The sequence below is a fragment of the Bubalus kerabau genome, chromosome 4, assembly GCF_029407905.1.
Source record: "Bubalus kerabau isolate K-KA32 ecotype Philippines breed swamp buffalo chromosome 4, PCC_UOA_SB_1v2, whole genome shotgun sequence".
Taxonomy (NCBI): domain Eukaryota; kingdom Metazoa; phylum Chordata; class Mammalia; order Artiodactyla; family Bovidae; genus Bubalus; species Bubalus kerabau.
In genome coordinates this window covers 172954928-172971747 of record NC_073627.1, presented here as the reverse complement: position 1 = coordinate 172971747, position 16820 = coordinate 172954928, and the positions used below count along the sequence as shown (strand labels likewise).

General features: G+C 45.0%; 1 protein-coding gene across 27 annotated transcripts in view; it reads right to left on the bottom strand.

Moving 5' to 3' along the window:
• ZNF618 (zinc finger protein 618) overlaps positions 1-16820 on the bottom strand; it is a 204755-nt gene that overhangs the window by 113248 nt on the left and 74687 nt on the right. Inside the window, exon 3 of one of the 27 annotated variants that reach the window (XM_055579437.1) lies at positions 3026-3077. The exons of the other annotated variants lie outside the window; for them this stretch is intronic. The gene's annotated coding sequence lies outside the window, so the exon portion shown is untranslated. The remainder of the gene's footprint in view (positions 1-3025; positions 3078-16820) is intronic. 27 annotated transcript variants of the gene reach the window in all.

Genomic DNA, 16820 nt, shown 5'->3' with positions numbered 1-16820 from the left:
TTAGAGCCGCACAATTTTCCCAGAAGTGGTGGGCTTCCTGGGGGAGAGGTGCGTCATCAGAGAAAAGACAGCCATCTGGAGAAAAGATAGTCAATGTTACAAACAAAAGGATGGATCTGCTCTGGGCGGAGGGGATAAAAAGGAGAAGAGAGCGAAAGGGATGGTGTTCCTTGCTCCAGTTCTGAATTCTTCTGGAAGATCTCAGGCCTTCCTAATACTCCCACAGACCAGCTCTAAACATCCAGCTTTTCCATCCTCCATATTTAAGGACTACCAAATATTTCATTTCCTTTTTTCCCCTCTTCCCGACTTCACAAGTGTAGTAAAAAGTTAATGAATCTATAAATTGCTCACTGGCTTTAAAAAATGAGAAAAAAAGCAGTTAATGGAAATTTTAATGAAAACACCCTATCCGCGTAACTGATGGCAAACCGAGGGCTGAAATACCTGGGATTTCACAGCCCAAACTGGGTGTCACAAAAGCTTGCACACATTTATGGAAAGCGGGGTTCCAAGTGCATTGATATCTGAAAGACGACAAAGTCTCCACTTCAGGCTTCAAAGCAGCACTGTGCGTGACATCTACCCTAAGGAAAACATCATCAGCACGTTCCATCGTCAAACTGGGAGACCCTGTTTCTGAGAAAAGAAAAATGGCAGAGAACCAGGAATCTGTTCTGAGGCAGGAGGCCAAGGTTTGGGACTCAACTCCAGAAATGGTAAAAGTCGTGATAACTGAGGAGCTATCACATTCTGCTGGGGTTCTCAAGAAGTCCACCACCATGTAATTGCCTGAGTTTCCCTCCTCTGGAAATGCAAGTTGATAGGAGGAGGGGGTACCTGAATTTTGGAAAAATAACCCAGGTCATGTGGGTAAATCCTCCCTTTTCAAAAGTACCACTTCGATGTTTATTCTACGTCAAGCACAGAGCCAGAAACTTTACAGACTTTATTTCTCATCCACACCCCCTACAACATGGAAAGGTAAATATGACTAGCCTCCTTTTAATCTCACAAGGAGAGGAAGGTTCAGAGAAGTGCAGTGACCATCTCAAAGTCACACAACACAGCTAGCGGATCAACATCAAGGCGGGCAGATACTTGGGCAGTCAGCACTCAAAAAAAATCACCAGACTTTCTCCAAAGCTTCTAACGGGCCTCTAGCCTCCATTCATGGCCCTCCAGTCCAACAGCCTCCACCGACAGCCTGCATGGTCTTTGTAAGATCTAAATACGACCATTCCCATTTAAACCCTTCACAGGCTCCCCTTCTGCTGCAGGGCAAACACCACGCTCCTTTACAGCTCCCGTTACCACAACCCTTACACCTAATGTTCCAGCCACACCAGGCTTCCTGCATCTGCTCCCCACACTCACTGCCTGGCTAACTCTCCTCCTCATCCTTCAAGTCGCATCCTAGACATCACCTCCATCTAGAAACTTCTCAACATCCCCACCCTGCCCTCCTCCACCTCCTATCCCTGCCCCAAGCCACCCTAGGCAGGGCTAGATCCCCTCTGATGTACATTCTTCTCAATGGCCCCACTGCTCCACTACCTACCAGCCTGCCTTCTTCCCCAGGCCATGGGTGGCTCCCAACGCTTGTTCACCTCTGAGCACACAGAGTTCCTGGCCAGGAGAAGAGACCTGGGAAATGCTGAGGATGGATGGGCAGGGTGGCAGGAGATCTCTCTACAGCATCCTTGTCACATGACCGGCTCAAACCCTGAACCAGGTCTGGCTCCGTCCAGCCTCCCCAAGCGAAATCACATGAACCAGCAGGCTACAGACATTGGGAATGATGGAGTGTTGGCAAGAAGAAATGTTATTTTCCCCAAAACATCCACCTCCTTGCTTGTTCATCCTTTTCTCAGTGGCTCTAAAAGTATAAAAAGGGTTGAGATAGAGAGTCAAAGAAACGAGAGCCAGAGGAGCAGAGAGACACAGGGAAGTACAGGAGGACACGAAGAAGATGCCACGAGCACGTGCGGAGGGGAGAGGGGACAGGCCAGAGTCATCCTAAGGGTGCTGGGGACCAAATGCAGAGCTACTGGACACAGACTGCTGCCGGCCAGTAGCCAGGCTCCCAAAGAAACACACGGGGACAAGAAATACCTGGAAATGATAACAGCCGCTTTCAGTTTCCAGAGATTTTTGAAGCCTCTTTCTCTTTGTTTTTCCCCTAAACCAGTTACAATTAGCATTGAGGGATATAATTACGTTGTTAGTCTAATTGCCTGTTTGAAGCAGGATCTACGGGGGTTTAATGGAAGATTTGAGGAGGGAGGGCAGATAAAATAAAAAGTCAGGATAATCACAGAAGAGACGTGCAATGTGACTTTCTTCCCAGGTAGAGACGAGGCCTGAACTGCACCAGAGACCGGGGAATTGCCTCCCGCGCCAACTCACTCGCCCGGCTGGGCAGGGAACGGCGCTACCGGGCGGCGCGACTTCACTGGAAATTGATTTTGGAGACGCTGACCTAATTAATCAGGAAACGATCCTAGAAAGGCCCTCGGATTTGGAGCCTTTGCACTATTATTGGCAGTGACACACTTACACGTTGGCGGGCAGTGCTTTCCCCAGCGGAAGCCAGTGTGGTGATGGCCGATTGAGCAGGGCTGTGTGGGGCCAGAGACCTGCCTCCACTATGGGAGGCTGGTCCCATGCAGAGAGAGCACACGGTTTTGTGGCCCTGGGAACAGAAGTCAGAGGTAGGCAGCTCTAAGCTCAGGATGAAGAGGAACATTCTCCTCCAGGCAAAGAGGACAGCTGAAAGGTAGTGACCACCCTGACAACAGAGGCATTCAAGTTGGATGACCTTGTGGTGAGGATGCAGAGGAATCAACCCGGAGGAAGAACCAAATGCCTTTGAGGGACTCTACAAACCACTCCATGGGCTTCCCAGGTGGCGTAGTTAAAGAATCCACCTGCCACTGCAGGAGACACAGGAAATGTGGGTTCGATCCCTGGGTCAGAAAGATCCCCTGCAGTAGAAAATGGCAACCCACTCAGGTATTCTTACCTGGAAAATTCCATGGACAGAGAGGAGCCTGGTATGCTACAGTCGCACACCACTGAAAAGAAAGTCAAAGTGTTAGCCGCTCAGTCATGTCCAACTCTGTGCGACCCCAGGGACAGAAGACCCCATGGACTATAGGCCGCTAGGCTCCTCTGTCCATGGGATTCTCCAGGCAAGAATACTGGAGTAGGTTACCATTTCCCATTTCCTTCTCCAGGAGATCTTCCCAACCCAGGGATCGAACCTGGGTCCCCTGCATTGTAGGCAGATTCTTTAACGTCTGAGCCACCAGGGAAGCCTGAGCACACACACCAAAACCACTCCTATCTCCAGCACACTTTCCAACCCAAGCCAGTAAGTGTAGCGATAACGCCACCACATGTATCTGAGCCTGTATACACACCTCATCCGTGGAGGGCACTGCCTTCTGAATCGTTACACCTGGCATTGCCATGATGCCAGGGGTTCCCATATGCTCACCTCAGCACAGCTGGCTCCCAGCACAAGGCCTGGCACAGAGCAGGCACTCAAAAGTAGGTGGATCAACCTACTTAAGCATCAACCAGAGCTGATGAAATGACCCGTCCTTTTAATCAAGTAAGTTTTTGTCTGTAAACATCTCAGCTTCACATTCAGAGGAGAGGGCTTCTTGTCATTATTGCTTAGTTGCTAAGTCATGTCTGACTCTTTTGCAACCCCATGGATTGTAGCCCACCACACTCCTCTGTCCAAGGGATTTCCCAGGCAAGAATACTGGAGTTGGTTGCCAGTTCCTTCTCCAGGGCTCTTTCCAACCCAGGGATCGAACCAGCGGGTGATCGAACATGGAGAGGGCTTAGATTCTTTCCAGAACCCTCCAATTCCCAAGGCCACATACATTCTCAGATCCTCCTCTGAGTCTGACGACTGCAAAGCTGTGAGGTCCAGGGGGCAAACCTCTTTAGAGCCCTGAAACATTCCACAGAAAGTGTGAGGCTTTGGGTCTGCAGGCAAAGACTGCTTGCCATTCCACCACCTGCCTTCCTCCCCCGCCCCACCTCCTGACTAGCTTGTGCCTACAAGACAAGAATGGTCATATTCTAAACCTCAGGGATGCCTGAGAGAAGTGAGTTCTGCTGAATTTTCTGCATTTTCCACATTTGGGTTGACAATGGAGCTAGAGTGCGCTTGAGGCCCTCCATACAAAGGGAGCAGAAATTCCACCGCACCGTTTATGGGGCTGCACTGCACATATGACCCAGGGCAGACAGATTCATTGAAATCCAATAAAGATGAGAGGCGGGGAAGACTGCTCTGCCTGGAGAGAGCCACAGCATCTCCTTCCATGCAACCTGCCCGGCTCTGCCAATGACCAATGGGAAGACAAACGGCTAACTGGATGCTCTTCGCCAAGGGCAACAAGATGCTGCCCAAGGGGACACCCTGGACTCACCCTTTCCCCCACGTTGCTCCAGGGTTCCAGTTTTAAGGCCTTTTAAATGTCTGAGGCAGCTGTGCGGCTTTTTCTTTTTGGGGGGGGGATGGGGCAGGAGGAGGAATAAAAATTTTACTTCTAAAACAAAAATAGAGCCATGGCACTTGTTTTCGAGTGGAGACAACTGCTGGCTCTTTTCACTTGATAAAAGGCTAGGAGACCTTGTACCTGCTCAAAAGCACCCACATCAGGGCTGGTTCCAGCTGCAGAGAGCAGTCAGGGAGACGTGGCAGGCCTGGTCCCAAACCAGGAATGTGACCCTGAGCTTTGTAACACAGGCCAAAACTTTATTCAGTTCAGTTCCATTGAACAATCACTTAATAATCAGAGGAAGCATGTGGCCATAGGAATTGGAAGGTTCTAGAAGTCTATATGTCTAGCCTTGTGTGGGACTTAACGGACACCTAAAGAACTTGCTATGGAGGAGGGCCAGGATGCTGTCTCCTGGAAATTGCATCAGTGTTGTGGTGGTGGTGTTCAATCGCTAAGTTGCGCCCAACTCTTTTCAACCCCATGGACTACCTACAGCACACCAGGCTTCCCTGTCCTTCACCATCTCCTGGAGTTAGCTCAAACTCATGTCCAGTGAGTTTGTGATGCCATCCAACCATCTCAGCCTCTGTCGCCTCCTTCTCCTCTTGCCCTCAATCTTTCCTAGCATCCGGGTCTTTCCCAATGAATCAGCTCTTTTCATCAGGTGACCAAAGTATTGGTGCTTCAGCTTTAGCATCAAGTCCTTCCAGTGATTATTCAGGGTTGATTTTCTTTACGACTGACTGGTTTGATCTTGCTGTCCAAGCAACTTTCAGGAGTCTTCTCCAGCACCACAATCCGAAAACATCAATTCTTCGGCACTCAGCCTTTCTTATGGTCCAACTCCGACATATGCACCTTGAGTGTAGGGTAATCCCTGGTACCAGAGTGTTCACTGTGCATGTACTAAGTACTTTACACACATCACCTCTTTTAATCCTTACAGTAATGCTGCAGGGTAGGTATTCTACAACTCAACTGTCCGGATGAGGAAACAGAACTACTAAGATTTAAGTATCTTCTTTACATGAATAAGCCCAGGTTCAAATCCAGCTCTACTGGATTCCCAAATACCCTGGAAGATCCCAACCCACTGATGGATAAGGATTCACTAAAAGGCCCCAGGATGGACAGTCAAGAGACCCAGGTGGGCACGAGCTTGCTTCTCTCCTTCATTCTACAAACCTTCTCTGAGCCCCTCCTCTTAATCAGACACTCAACCTACACAGTTTGAGTGAAGGGTGGGGTATACCAACAGTGGGTCTACTTGGGAGAGAAGAGATTAATCCTGAAAACAGAATAAGGATTAGAGAATCACAGACAGGAGAAGGCAGGCCCTCCCAGAGCCATGCAGAACAGAACGAATGGGCTGCAGGGAAGAATCGGGTGAAGTCCATCACTGAAAATGAGACGGACCACCCTGGCTGGGAATCCTGCCTCAGGGACAGACATCTGGGAAGGTTCCCTTGGATAACCAACCAGCCACCCGTGTCTCCCCTTCAGCTCTGTAAGCACAAGTGAGTCTAAGAGCATGAGACCCCCAGCTTGCAAGCTGCCACTTACATACACTCTGCCACCCACCTGCTCCCATCACACCCCTGCAAGGGCTGTTTTCCCACCCTGCTGCAGAGAACAGGAGATAGAAGCACACAGATCCTCACTGCTTGGCCCACACTCAGTAGAGAAATGTAAGGGTCTGTGATGGTGATTAACATCCCAGCTTGCCCCCCACCTCGCGGAAGTAATTACACTCGGGGTCAGGTCTGGAGCTCTTCCCTCTAGGTACTGTGTCTGCAGTCAGGGGAATGATGGGGGAGGGTGTGTGTCTTGAAGGAGCGAGAGGCTGTCTGTCTCTCTGAACTCACAGGAAGTCCCAGGACTCCTTGTTTCCTTGGCAAACAGTTTCTAGCCCCGTCACCGACAAATTGCCTGAATTCTTTTTTTTTTTCTTGGAAGGTTTTCCCCACTTCACTAATTGCTTTCACTGCCTTTTTCTCTACAAATTTAATTAACCTGCTATGTGACCACGGGTTAGGTAAGCCTCCACTCCTCTTCAAACTCAGTTTCCCCTTCTGTCAAGTGAGAGTGGGTTCTAATCTCTCAGAGGTCTGACAGCTCAACAGGATTCTGTGACCAGGCTGGGGCTAAACATGTGACCTTGATGCTCCTGGCTGCTTCGATGGCCCGGAGCTCCCTGGAGCACCAAGACCATTTCGCTCTGAAGCACGCCTGGCCCTGACTTAGTGGCGCCAGCTCTCAAGGCCTGGCATTATCCTCTATGAAAAGGCAGGACGACCTCACTTGGCTAAGTCCCTCTGTCCCTGATGGAGCCCCAAAGCTCAAATTTGCCTCTGGCATTTCAGCAGAGCTGCCAGTCCCTGGGTGTAGGAGAAACTCCAGATCAGGGGCTGGATCAAGAGCATAAGCGTGAGGCTGAAATTGTAATAATAATAACTGACATTTATATCACGCCTTTCATCCCCAAATCCCAAATTAATTAACTTTTTACGAGACATTTTTAAACTAGTGCCATTTAATAAAATTCTATTAGGAGAAGTCTTTTTTTTTCCCCCAGCCCTATATTTTTATTAACAGCCACCAAAAATATAATTTACAGGCAACTGAAAGCCAGTCAAGAGGGGGACAGGGAGTGGTGGGTTCTGCCGGTGAGAAAGCAGATCAGCACTGACCACAGGGGTGGACACCCCCCACCCCGCCCACTGCCTCACTGCTATGGGTCTGTGCCCTCTGGGGTCTGTGGCCCCTGGTTCCTCTATAAGACTGAATCTCAGCCTTGCATCATTCATATTTTCTAATAATCTATTTCCTGCAGCCGCCACAGGAGCTGCTGTGCATACAACAAGCAAACAAAGCACTCACGGTCCTTGCATTCTTGGGGCACACGGCCTAATGGGGCAGAGGGATGTTCAATGATTATCTCACTGATAACTGGATAATTATGATTGTGCTGGGCGCCGAGAAGAGACAGATTTCTAGCCTCCCCTCCTGACAGCAGTAAACAGGGAAACATAATCTAGCCTGGAGTTTGGGGCGGGAGGATCAAGGAAGAAAGACCTCCCTAAAAATGGACATTTAACCTGGAAACTGGTTAGATGTAGCAAGGCCAAGGAGGGGGTGGAAACAGAGGAGGCACAATTCAGGTACCGGGAACAGCCCGTGTGAGGGCTCAGAGGCTGGAAGGCGCCTGGAATGTTGAAGAAGAGAAGGCCCGTCTGGTAAGACAGAGGGAGGGAGAGTGACAGACGGAGCCGAAGGGAGGACAGAGCCCAGAGAATTCCATCCTGAGGGGAGAGGAGAGCAACCCATGCAGGGGAAAACATCATTATACGTGCCCTTTTGTTAAAAATATTATTTATTTATTTATGGCTGTGCTGGGTCTTCGATGCTGCATGCGGGCTTTCTCTAGTTGTGGTTCTTGGGCTCTAAAGCTCGGGCTTCAGTAGTTGTGGCCTACAGGCTTAGCTGCCCCAAGGCATTTGAAATCTTCCCAGACCAGGGATCGAACCCATGTCCCCTGCACTGGCAGGCAGATTCTTAACCCGTGGATCACCCAGGAAGTTAGTTCACAGCTGACTTGTATATGTATATTTTTAAAGACTATTGGGGGGCCATTTTTAAAGTCTTTATTGAATTTGTTACAATATTGCTTCTGCGTTATGTTTCGGTATTTTGGCCAGAAGGCATGTGGGATCTTAGCCCTCCGGACCAGGGATCGAACCTGCACCCCCTGCATTGCAAGGAGAAGTCTAAACCACTGGACTGCCAGGGGAGTCCCCAGCCTGTCTACTCCTTTGTGTCTGTGACTGTCACCTTCTCACGTGCCCCTGTAACAGCCACACTTGTCCAACATGACGGCCACTAGCCACATGTGACTTCGCATTTGAAACACTGTAATGAATCCAAAGTGAGATGGGCTATCCGTGGAAAACAGAGATTTCAAGGACTTTGTACAAAATTTAAAATATAATAATACAGTAGCTTAAAAGAATTTTTATATTGGTTACATGTTGAAGCGATAACATTTTGAAGGTACAGGGCTAAATAAATTATGTTACTGACATTAATTTCAACTGTCATTTTCCCCTCTGTTGTGGATACTAGAAAATTTAAATTACATATGTGGCTTACATTATATTTCGACTGGACACCTCTGTGTTATGAATTTAAGAACAAGAATTTTAAACAAAATCTTTATCCATCTACTTCAGGGGGAAGATGAGCATGCGTGGCTACTGAGGCTAGTTGAGGCTCAAGAGTGTACTTACCCGGCCCTCTCTCTATTACCCCACAAAACAGAACGAAAGGGTGGGAAGGGGAGAAATTCCTCATGGGGCCAGAACCGTGCAGGGCGGGAGCATGCAGCAAGCGGGGCTTAGAAGTTCTAAGAGGCAAACCAGCTTCACCTGTCACCATCACATTCCCCAGGCAATTTTAGCAAAGGAAAAAAAAGGGGGGCGGGTAGTAATAAAGAGAAAACCTAAAAGCCCAAAACTTCTGACTCCCATTCCCTGAGTCAAAGTAAATAAGGTCGGGGAAGGTCAGGTTTCTCCAGAGTCACCTGGCCTCTGTTTCAAAATTCAAGGTCAAGCTCTCTTTCCTGACGTTGGCAATGGACAGGACACAGGTCATGGCAGGCCGAGTCCCTCTTCATCCTTGTTTCTCTCAACCTCCCACAACAGGTTTCACTAGCTGGTGGTGGACTGGAATGGGTTTGGTGGTGGGGGGGGGGGGTGGTTTACATTATTTTAAAATTTTTCAATGAGTTGCTATAATTAGAAATTTAGGAAATGTTACATAAAATTCTAGATCTAGAGCTTCTCTTTAAAAAAAAAAAATCCGAAGCTCTGGCCATCCTGGGCCTATGGTCTGACTTGGCCACAGGCAGGTACAGCTAAGTGGCAACGGCTCCCCTTAGACGGAACACAGGGGATCCCGGCCCTACTGCACGCGAGGCTGCACCGTGCAGACACGCTTTACCTCTCACTGCACTTGCTTGGGATGCTCCGTTTGTGCAGTGACCACTGTCCAGAATGCCCTTCCCTCTCTCATCCATGGCAAGCCCCTCTGTATCCAACACTGCCCTCACCCCTCCAGCTCTCCTGAGTCAGTTGGGTGCAGGGTTTATACTGACTACACTCTACTGCACTAATTCAGTCCCATCTTCCTTCCCTCTCCTGTCTCATCAGTGCCAGGCAGAAGAGACGCTCAAAAATATTTGCTTTGTGAACCATGCCAAGAGCAGAGAAAACACATTGGAAATCATACCCTACCCATGTCTCCTCCCCAGCCGAATTTCTCCTGTGATGTTTCCAGATGTGCTTGGGACAGTAGGCAATTTGGTGAAACCAACCTAGAACACTCCTGTAAATTAACTTTCACCAATTACCTCAGAGGCCAAAAAAGCCATTAGAAGTTGGAATTATATGGAGTTTGGAGCAACTCTGAAGCCATGTAACCACTCTAAATACTTCCTTCTGTTGAGCAAACAAGAATTTCTTGATTGCCCTTTTTGAAGCTGCCAGAGCCCTGTCTTCTTGCTGTTAAAATGGAGTTTCACAATGGTCCAAACCAGTTCTTCTTGTTTTCTAAAAGAACTGTCTGTCATTCAATCACAAATAAAATCTTTTATAAAACAGCAAAAGCAAGGGTACCTGCCCAGTGAAGTGAGAAGCAGTCATGTCTCCAAGCAGGAGAAACGGAGCATTGATTCACTGTATGCTCCATAAGCATTTCCAGAGCACTTACTGTGTGCAAGCCCTGGGGACGTGCTGGACAGTTAGTAGCCCAGGAGAGTGGGAACAGATAAAGAGGAGACACTAGAGGGCATGTCAGATGAAGATGCGCAAAGACATCTAACGTTTCCTTTTAGTCCACTGAAACAGGCTCTGCTGGGCAAGTCTGAAGTCCTTTCTCTTCAGCAAATTAAAGGCTCTTCGAACCCCTGGGTCCAGGTGGCGCTAGTGGTAAAGAACCTGCTTGCCAACGCAGGAGACGTAAGAGACATGGGTTTGATCCCTGGGTCGGGAAAATCCCCTGGAGGAGGGCGTGGCAACCCACTCCAGTATTCTTGCCTGGAGAATCCCCGGACAGAGGAGCCTGGTGGGCTACAGTCCACAGGGTCGCAAAGAATCGGACACGACAGAAGCGACTTAGAATGCATGCCACCAGAAAGACCAAATACTGGGTTGGCCAAAAAATCCATTCAGTTCTATACAATTCTATACAGTCTTATAGAAAAAAATGGAACAAACTTTTTGGCCAACCCAATAAAATCACTAAAAGGAAAGAACAAGAGAGAAAGGACAGAGGGGAAAGAAGAGAAGAGACTTAAGATTCCAAAATGATTCCAGTCACTTTCCTCTGTGTGAAATTAAAAGAAAAAAAAAAAGAATAATGATTACCTATAAACTTATCAAGTTCCATCATCTTAAGTAGAGAGACTGAGCCTCAGAGAAGGTTCCCATCTTGTCCATTCCTCAAACTCCAGTTCAAAAGCCCATCTGTTCCTCCATCTCTGCTGCCTTCAGGGGATTATATAGACAGCAGCTCCCACCACTGACTACTTCCTCCTTGCAGGCACTCCAAAGTGTTTTTCTGTGTTCTGTTTTATCTCCCAACCACCCTATTGACAAGAGCTGTTCTCACTGCCTTCTACAGATGAGAAATGTGTGGTGTGTAGAGGGTCGACCAGCTGTCCGGCTGCATGCATCCCAAGTAATCTAACAAGGCTTCACTGTCTCTCTACCCTAGAGATCCACTACAGGCCCAATATTCACTCATTTCTCTAGAGTGAAGAACAAAACAGAAATAAAGGCTGGAGTTTTTGGAGCACAAAAGCCAAGTGCTGAGGATGAGGAATGAAAAAAGACTTTCAAGACACACCCTGATGAAATTTCCTAACTCCAAGAACAAAGAGAAATCCTTAAATGCTTCCATAGAGGGAAAAAAAAACCTACAGAGAAACAGGACTCAGTCTAGCACCAGACTTCTCAAAGGCAAAAGATAAAGAGTGCAAGGGTTAAAAAGCTCTAAGCAAAAGGGCTTTAAACCTAGAACTCAACTGCAAACCAACTCATCACTCAAGTGGAGGGAAAAACAAATATATATATATATATATCTGACTTCTCAGATATACAAAGATTCTGGAGCCATCCCAGCACCTTTTCTGAAAAACATAAAGGAAATTAAGTATAAGAAAGAAGACATCAAACAAAATTTTAGAAAGAAGAGAAAGAAACTCAACAAAATAGAGTTAAGTCTACAAAAAGTGGGTGAAAATGTAGCTAGCTGTGAAGCTCAAGGCAGCTCTTACATAATTTCCAAAACCACAATGCAGAATTTTTTTAAGCTGGAAATAAAATTCCATATCATATTAACCAAGAACCGATTATAGAGAGAGGATAAGGAAAGCATGGTACATTTAAAGGTCAAATATTTGTGTGTAGGTGGGGAATCTTTGAGGGTAGAGATAATAATTTATTCTTGCCCAAGTTTAAATATGTTTGCTAAAAATCTTAGCCTAAGTGAAAAAAATGAGAAATAAGATTATGACTTCCAAATGAGTAAGAATGGAGGTGGGGGGTGGAATTCAAGCAGCAAGGGTTTATGGAAGTAAGAAAAACGGAAACTAAAGAAAATTTTGGCAATCCAACAATAAGCAGGAGAAAAACATCATGGAAAACCAAAAACAAATTAAGGTAGCAAAAGGAAGTTGAAACTTAAAACAAGCAAACACAATAAATATGGATGGCTCAGATGGTCAAGAATCTGCCTGCAATGCAGGAGACCAGTTTGATCCCTGGGTTGGGAAGATCCCACAAAGAAAGGAATGGTTACCCACTCCAGTATTTTGGCCTGGAGAATCCCATGGACTGAGGGGCCTGGCAGGCTATAGTATAAACAATGTCGAAGGAGTCGGACATAACTGAGCTATTAACACCCTCTGCATCTACACATACATTCCCCGATTAAAAAAAGTGTATCACAGATGGGGGGATGTAGGGCAGGACAGAAGCTAAAACAAAAAGAGCCAGAAAGGCTAAAATAGAAAGGATTATGATGACATGAGATGAAATCAATGAGGAAAGCAGGGTGAAGGGTACAGCAGACTATGAGCATTCTTGCTGCAACTCTTCATGACGTCTTAAATTACTTTAAAACAATTTTTTTTAAAAAAAGAACAAGGAATTGACAAAATAACACCAGGCATGTGTCAATAAAATGCAGAAATGGCAACAGACTTCAAGGTAAAAAATAAGAATCACAAAGGGCAAAAATAATTTTTTAATTAATACTAAATTTAACCACTAAAAAACTATTACTATATTCATTACATACACAGAGCAAAAATTGGTGAAAATACAAGGAGAAATGTAAAAAATATTAGTTATAATAAGAGACAGTGGCATACTTCCCAGAAATAAACAGATTATGAGGATTTAAAAAACGGGGGTACAAAATAAATAAATAAAAAAATAAAAAACTAGGGTGGACAATAAAGGACTTGAAAAACACAAACAGTTTAATATATTTTTGTATATATTTATAAAACAATGCACATCTTTTCAAAAATCCATGGAACAATTACAAGCTGATCATGTGATGGGCCACAAAGAAAACCTCAATAATCTTTTTTTTAAGTCAGAAATTACACAGGCCATATTCTCTGACCACGAAGCAATAAAACTAAAAATTAAACAAAGAGAGAGCCACAAAAAATTTAACCACTTGGAAATGTAATCCAAAGGTTATTTAGAGAAATATTTTTTAAAGAGAAATTAAAATAAACTGCAGCCTGTTTAAAAATGAACAATGAGAGTATTATACAGTAAAACCCATGGGATACTTCTGAACTGTCACTCAAAAAATAAGTGAATAAACGAAAAATGGAAATAGACCGAAAGTCAAAAATGAAGAAAAATAATCAGAAGTTAAAGAAACAGAAAACAAAAGACTTGACAACAAAAGCAAGGGCAAGTCCTTTGAAATTATAAATAAAATAGCTAACACTGCCTGTTCCTTCAATATGTCTGGACAAGAAAATAAAAAGATAAATATAAAACACTAAGAAATGAGAAGGAGGCAGTAACTCAGAACCAAAAGGATGGATAGAAAGAGAGAAAGAGGAAGAAAGACTTTTTATTAACATACATTTTAAATGCATACAAAATAGATCGGTTTCTAAATAGAAAACTTGAATAAACCAAGAATTAGATGAAGAAATTTGAATTATAAAATCATTGGGAATGTTCAAATAATTTTACTGGCAAATTCTACCAAATCCTCAATAAACAGATTATATTTATATTTACTAAATTGTTGCAGGGAGACTAACATCCCAGTCCTTCCTACAAAGCCAAAATACTTCTCCAATTAAAACTGGGCAACGATCATTTAAAAGATAAAATTATAGATAAATCTTATATAAATTCAGACCCCAAAATCCTACATTAGTTCAGTTCAGTCGCTCAGTCATGTCTGACTCTTTGCAACCCCATGAACTGCAGCACGCCAGGCCTCCCTGTCCAGCACCAACTCCCAGAGTCCACCCAAACCCATGTCCATCAACCCGATGATGCCATCCAGCCATCTCATCTTCTGTCGTCCCCTTCTTCTCCTTCCCTCAATTGTTCCCAGCATTAGGGTCTTTTTCAATGAGTCAGCTCTTCTCATCAGGTGGCCAAAGTATTGGAGTTTCAGCTTCAACATCAGTCCTTCCAATGAACACCCAGGACTGATCTCCTTTAGGATGGACTGGTTGGATCTCCTTGCAGTCCAAGGGACTCTCAAGAGTCTTCTCCAACACCACAGTTCAAAAGCAGCAATTCTTCGGCACTCAGCTTTCTTCACAGTCCAACTCTCACATCCATTGGAAAAACCATAGCCTTGACTAGACAGACATTTGTTGGCAAAGTAATGTCTCTGCTTTTGAATATGCTGTTTAGGTTGGTCATAACTTTCCTTCCAAGGAGCAAGCGCCTTTTAATTTCATGGCTGCAATCACCATCTGCAGTGATTTCGGAGCCCAAAAAAATAAAGTCAGGCACTGTGTCCACTGTTTCCCCCATTTTTTGCCCATGAAGTGATGGGACCGGATGCCATGATCTTAGTTTTCTGAATGTTGAGCTTTAAGCCAACGTTTTTACTCTCCTCTTTCACTTTCATCAAGAGGCTCTTTAGTTCTTCTTCACTTTCTGCCATAAGGGTGGGGTCATCTGCATATTTGAGGTTATTGATATTTCTCCCTGCAATCTTGATTCCAGCTTTTGCTTCTTTCAGCCCAGTGTTTCTCATTATGTACTCTGCATAGAAGTTAAATAAGCAGGGTGACAATATACAGCCTTGACGTACTCCTTTTCCTATTTGGAACCAGTCTGTTGTTCCACGTCCAGTTCTAACTGTTGCTTCCTGACCTGCATATAGGTTTCTCAAGAGGCAGGTCAGGTGCTCTGGTATTCCCATCTCTTTCAGAATTTTCCACAGTTTATTGTGATCCACATAGTCAAAGGCTTTGGCATAGTCAATAAGGCAGAAATAGATGTTTTTCTGGAACTCTCTTGCTTTTTAAATGATCCATCGGATGTTGGCAATTTGATCTCTGGTTCCTCTGCCTTTTCTAAAACTAGCTTGAACATCTGGAAGTTCATGGTTCACATATTGCTAAAGCCTGGCTTGGAGAATTTTAAGCATTACTAGCGTGTGAGATGCAGAGAAGGCAATGGCACCCCACTCCAGTACTCTTGCCTGGAAAATCCCATGGATGGAGGAGCCTGGTAGGCTGCAGTCCATGAGGTCACTAAGAGTCAGACACAACTGAGCGACTTCACTTTGACTTTTCACTTTCATGCACTGGAGAGGAAATGGCAACCCACTCCAGTATTCTTGCCTAGAGACTCCCAGGGACGGGGGAGCCTGATGGGCTGCTGTCTATGGGGTCGCACAGAGTCAAACATGACTGAAGCGACTTAGCAACAGCAGCAGCATGTGAAATGAGTGCAATTGTGTGGTAGTTTGAACATTCTTTGGTATTGCCTTTCTTTGGGATTAGAATGGAAACTGACCTCTTCCAGTTCTGTGGCCACAGCTGAGTTTTCCAAATTTGCTGGCATATTAAGTGCAGCACTTTCACAGCATCGTCTTTCAGGATTTGAAATAGCTCAACTGGAATTCCATGACCTCCACTAGCTTTGTTCGTAGTGATGCTTCCTAAGGCCCACTTGACTTCACATTCCAGGATGTCTGGCTCTAGGTGAGTGATCACACCATCGTGATTATCTGAGTCATGAAGATAAATCCTACATAATTGTTAGCAAGTAAGTTGCTGTTGTTCAGTCTCTAAGTCATGTCCGACTCTTTTTGACCCCATAGACTGTAACCCACCAGGCTCCTCTGTCCATGCAGATTTCCAAGCAAGAACACTGGAGTGGGTTGCCATTTCCTTCTCCAGGGGATCTTCCAGATTAGGGATCAAATCCGTGTCTCCTGCATTGGCAGGTAGATTCTTTACCCACTGAGCCACCAGAGAAGCCTTAGCAAATAAGACATGGCACTAAATTACAAAAGTAATACAACTCTAAAAATAAGCATCAACCTACGTCTTCTGGATTTTGAGTTTCATTTGTTGTTTTTTTTTAAAGATCAACATAATTCACTAGGAATTTTTTAAAACCTCCACACGAAGGGTATCTCTCCAAAACCTCCCTCCAACACTTAATATAACTCCAGAGCTACTTCACTTAAAGTCAGGAATAACCAAGAATGCCCAATATCACTATCATATTATTCAAAACTATTCTGGACATCTCAGCCAATGTGAAAAGACTGGAAAAAAGAAAATAGAAGTGTAAAGGAAGAGACAAACCTGCCATGATTTGCAGATACAACTGTCTACATTTTAAAAAATATTCCAAGAGAATCAACTGAAAAAGATTAGAATAAAAGAGAATTCAGGAAACCAGCCAGATCCAGGAAAAATATTCACATGTCAGTGGTTTTCCAGCATCAACAATAATCAATTAGAAAATGTAATGGGAGGAAGAACCCCCTTCCCATGAGTAACTTAAGTTACAAAACACCAAAAAGGAAACCTGTACAGTTTGAAGGTATTGTATAGTAACAGGCTTTGTCTTCTTAGGCTCCAAAATCACTGCGGACAGTGACTGCAGCCATGAAATTAAAAGATGCCTGTTCCTTGGAAGAAAAGCTATGACAAACCTAGACAGTATATTAAAAAGCAGAGACATCCGTTTGCTGACAAAGGTCTGTATAGAC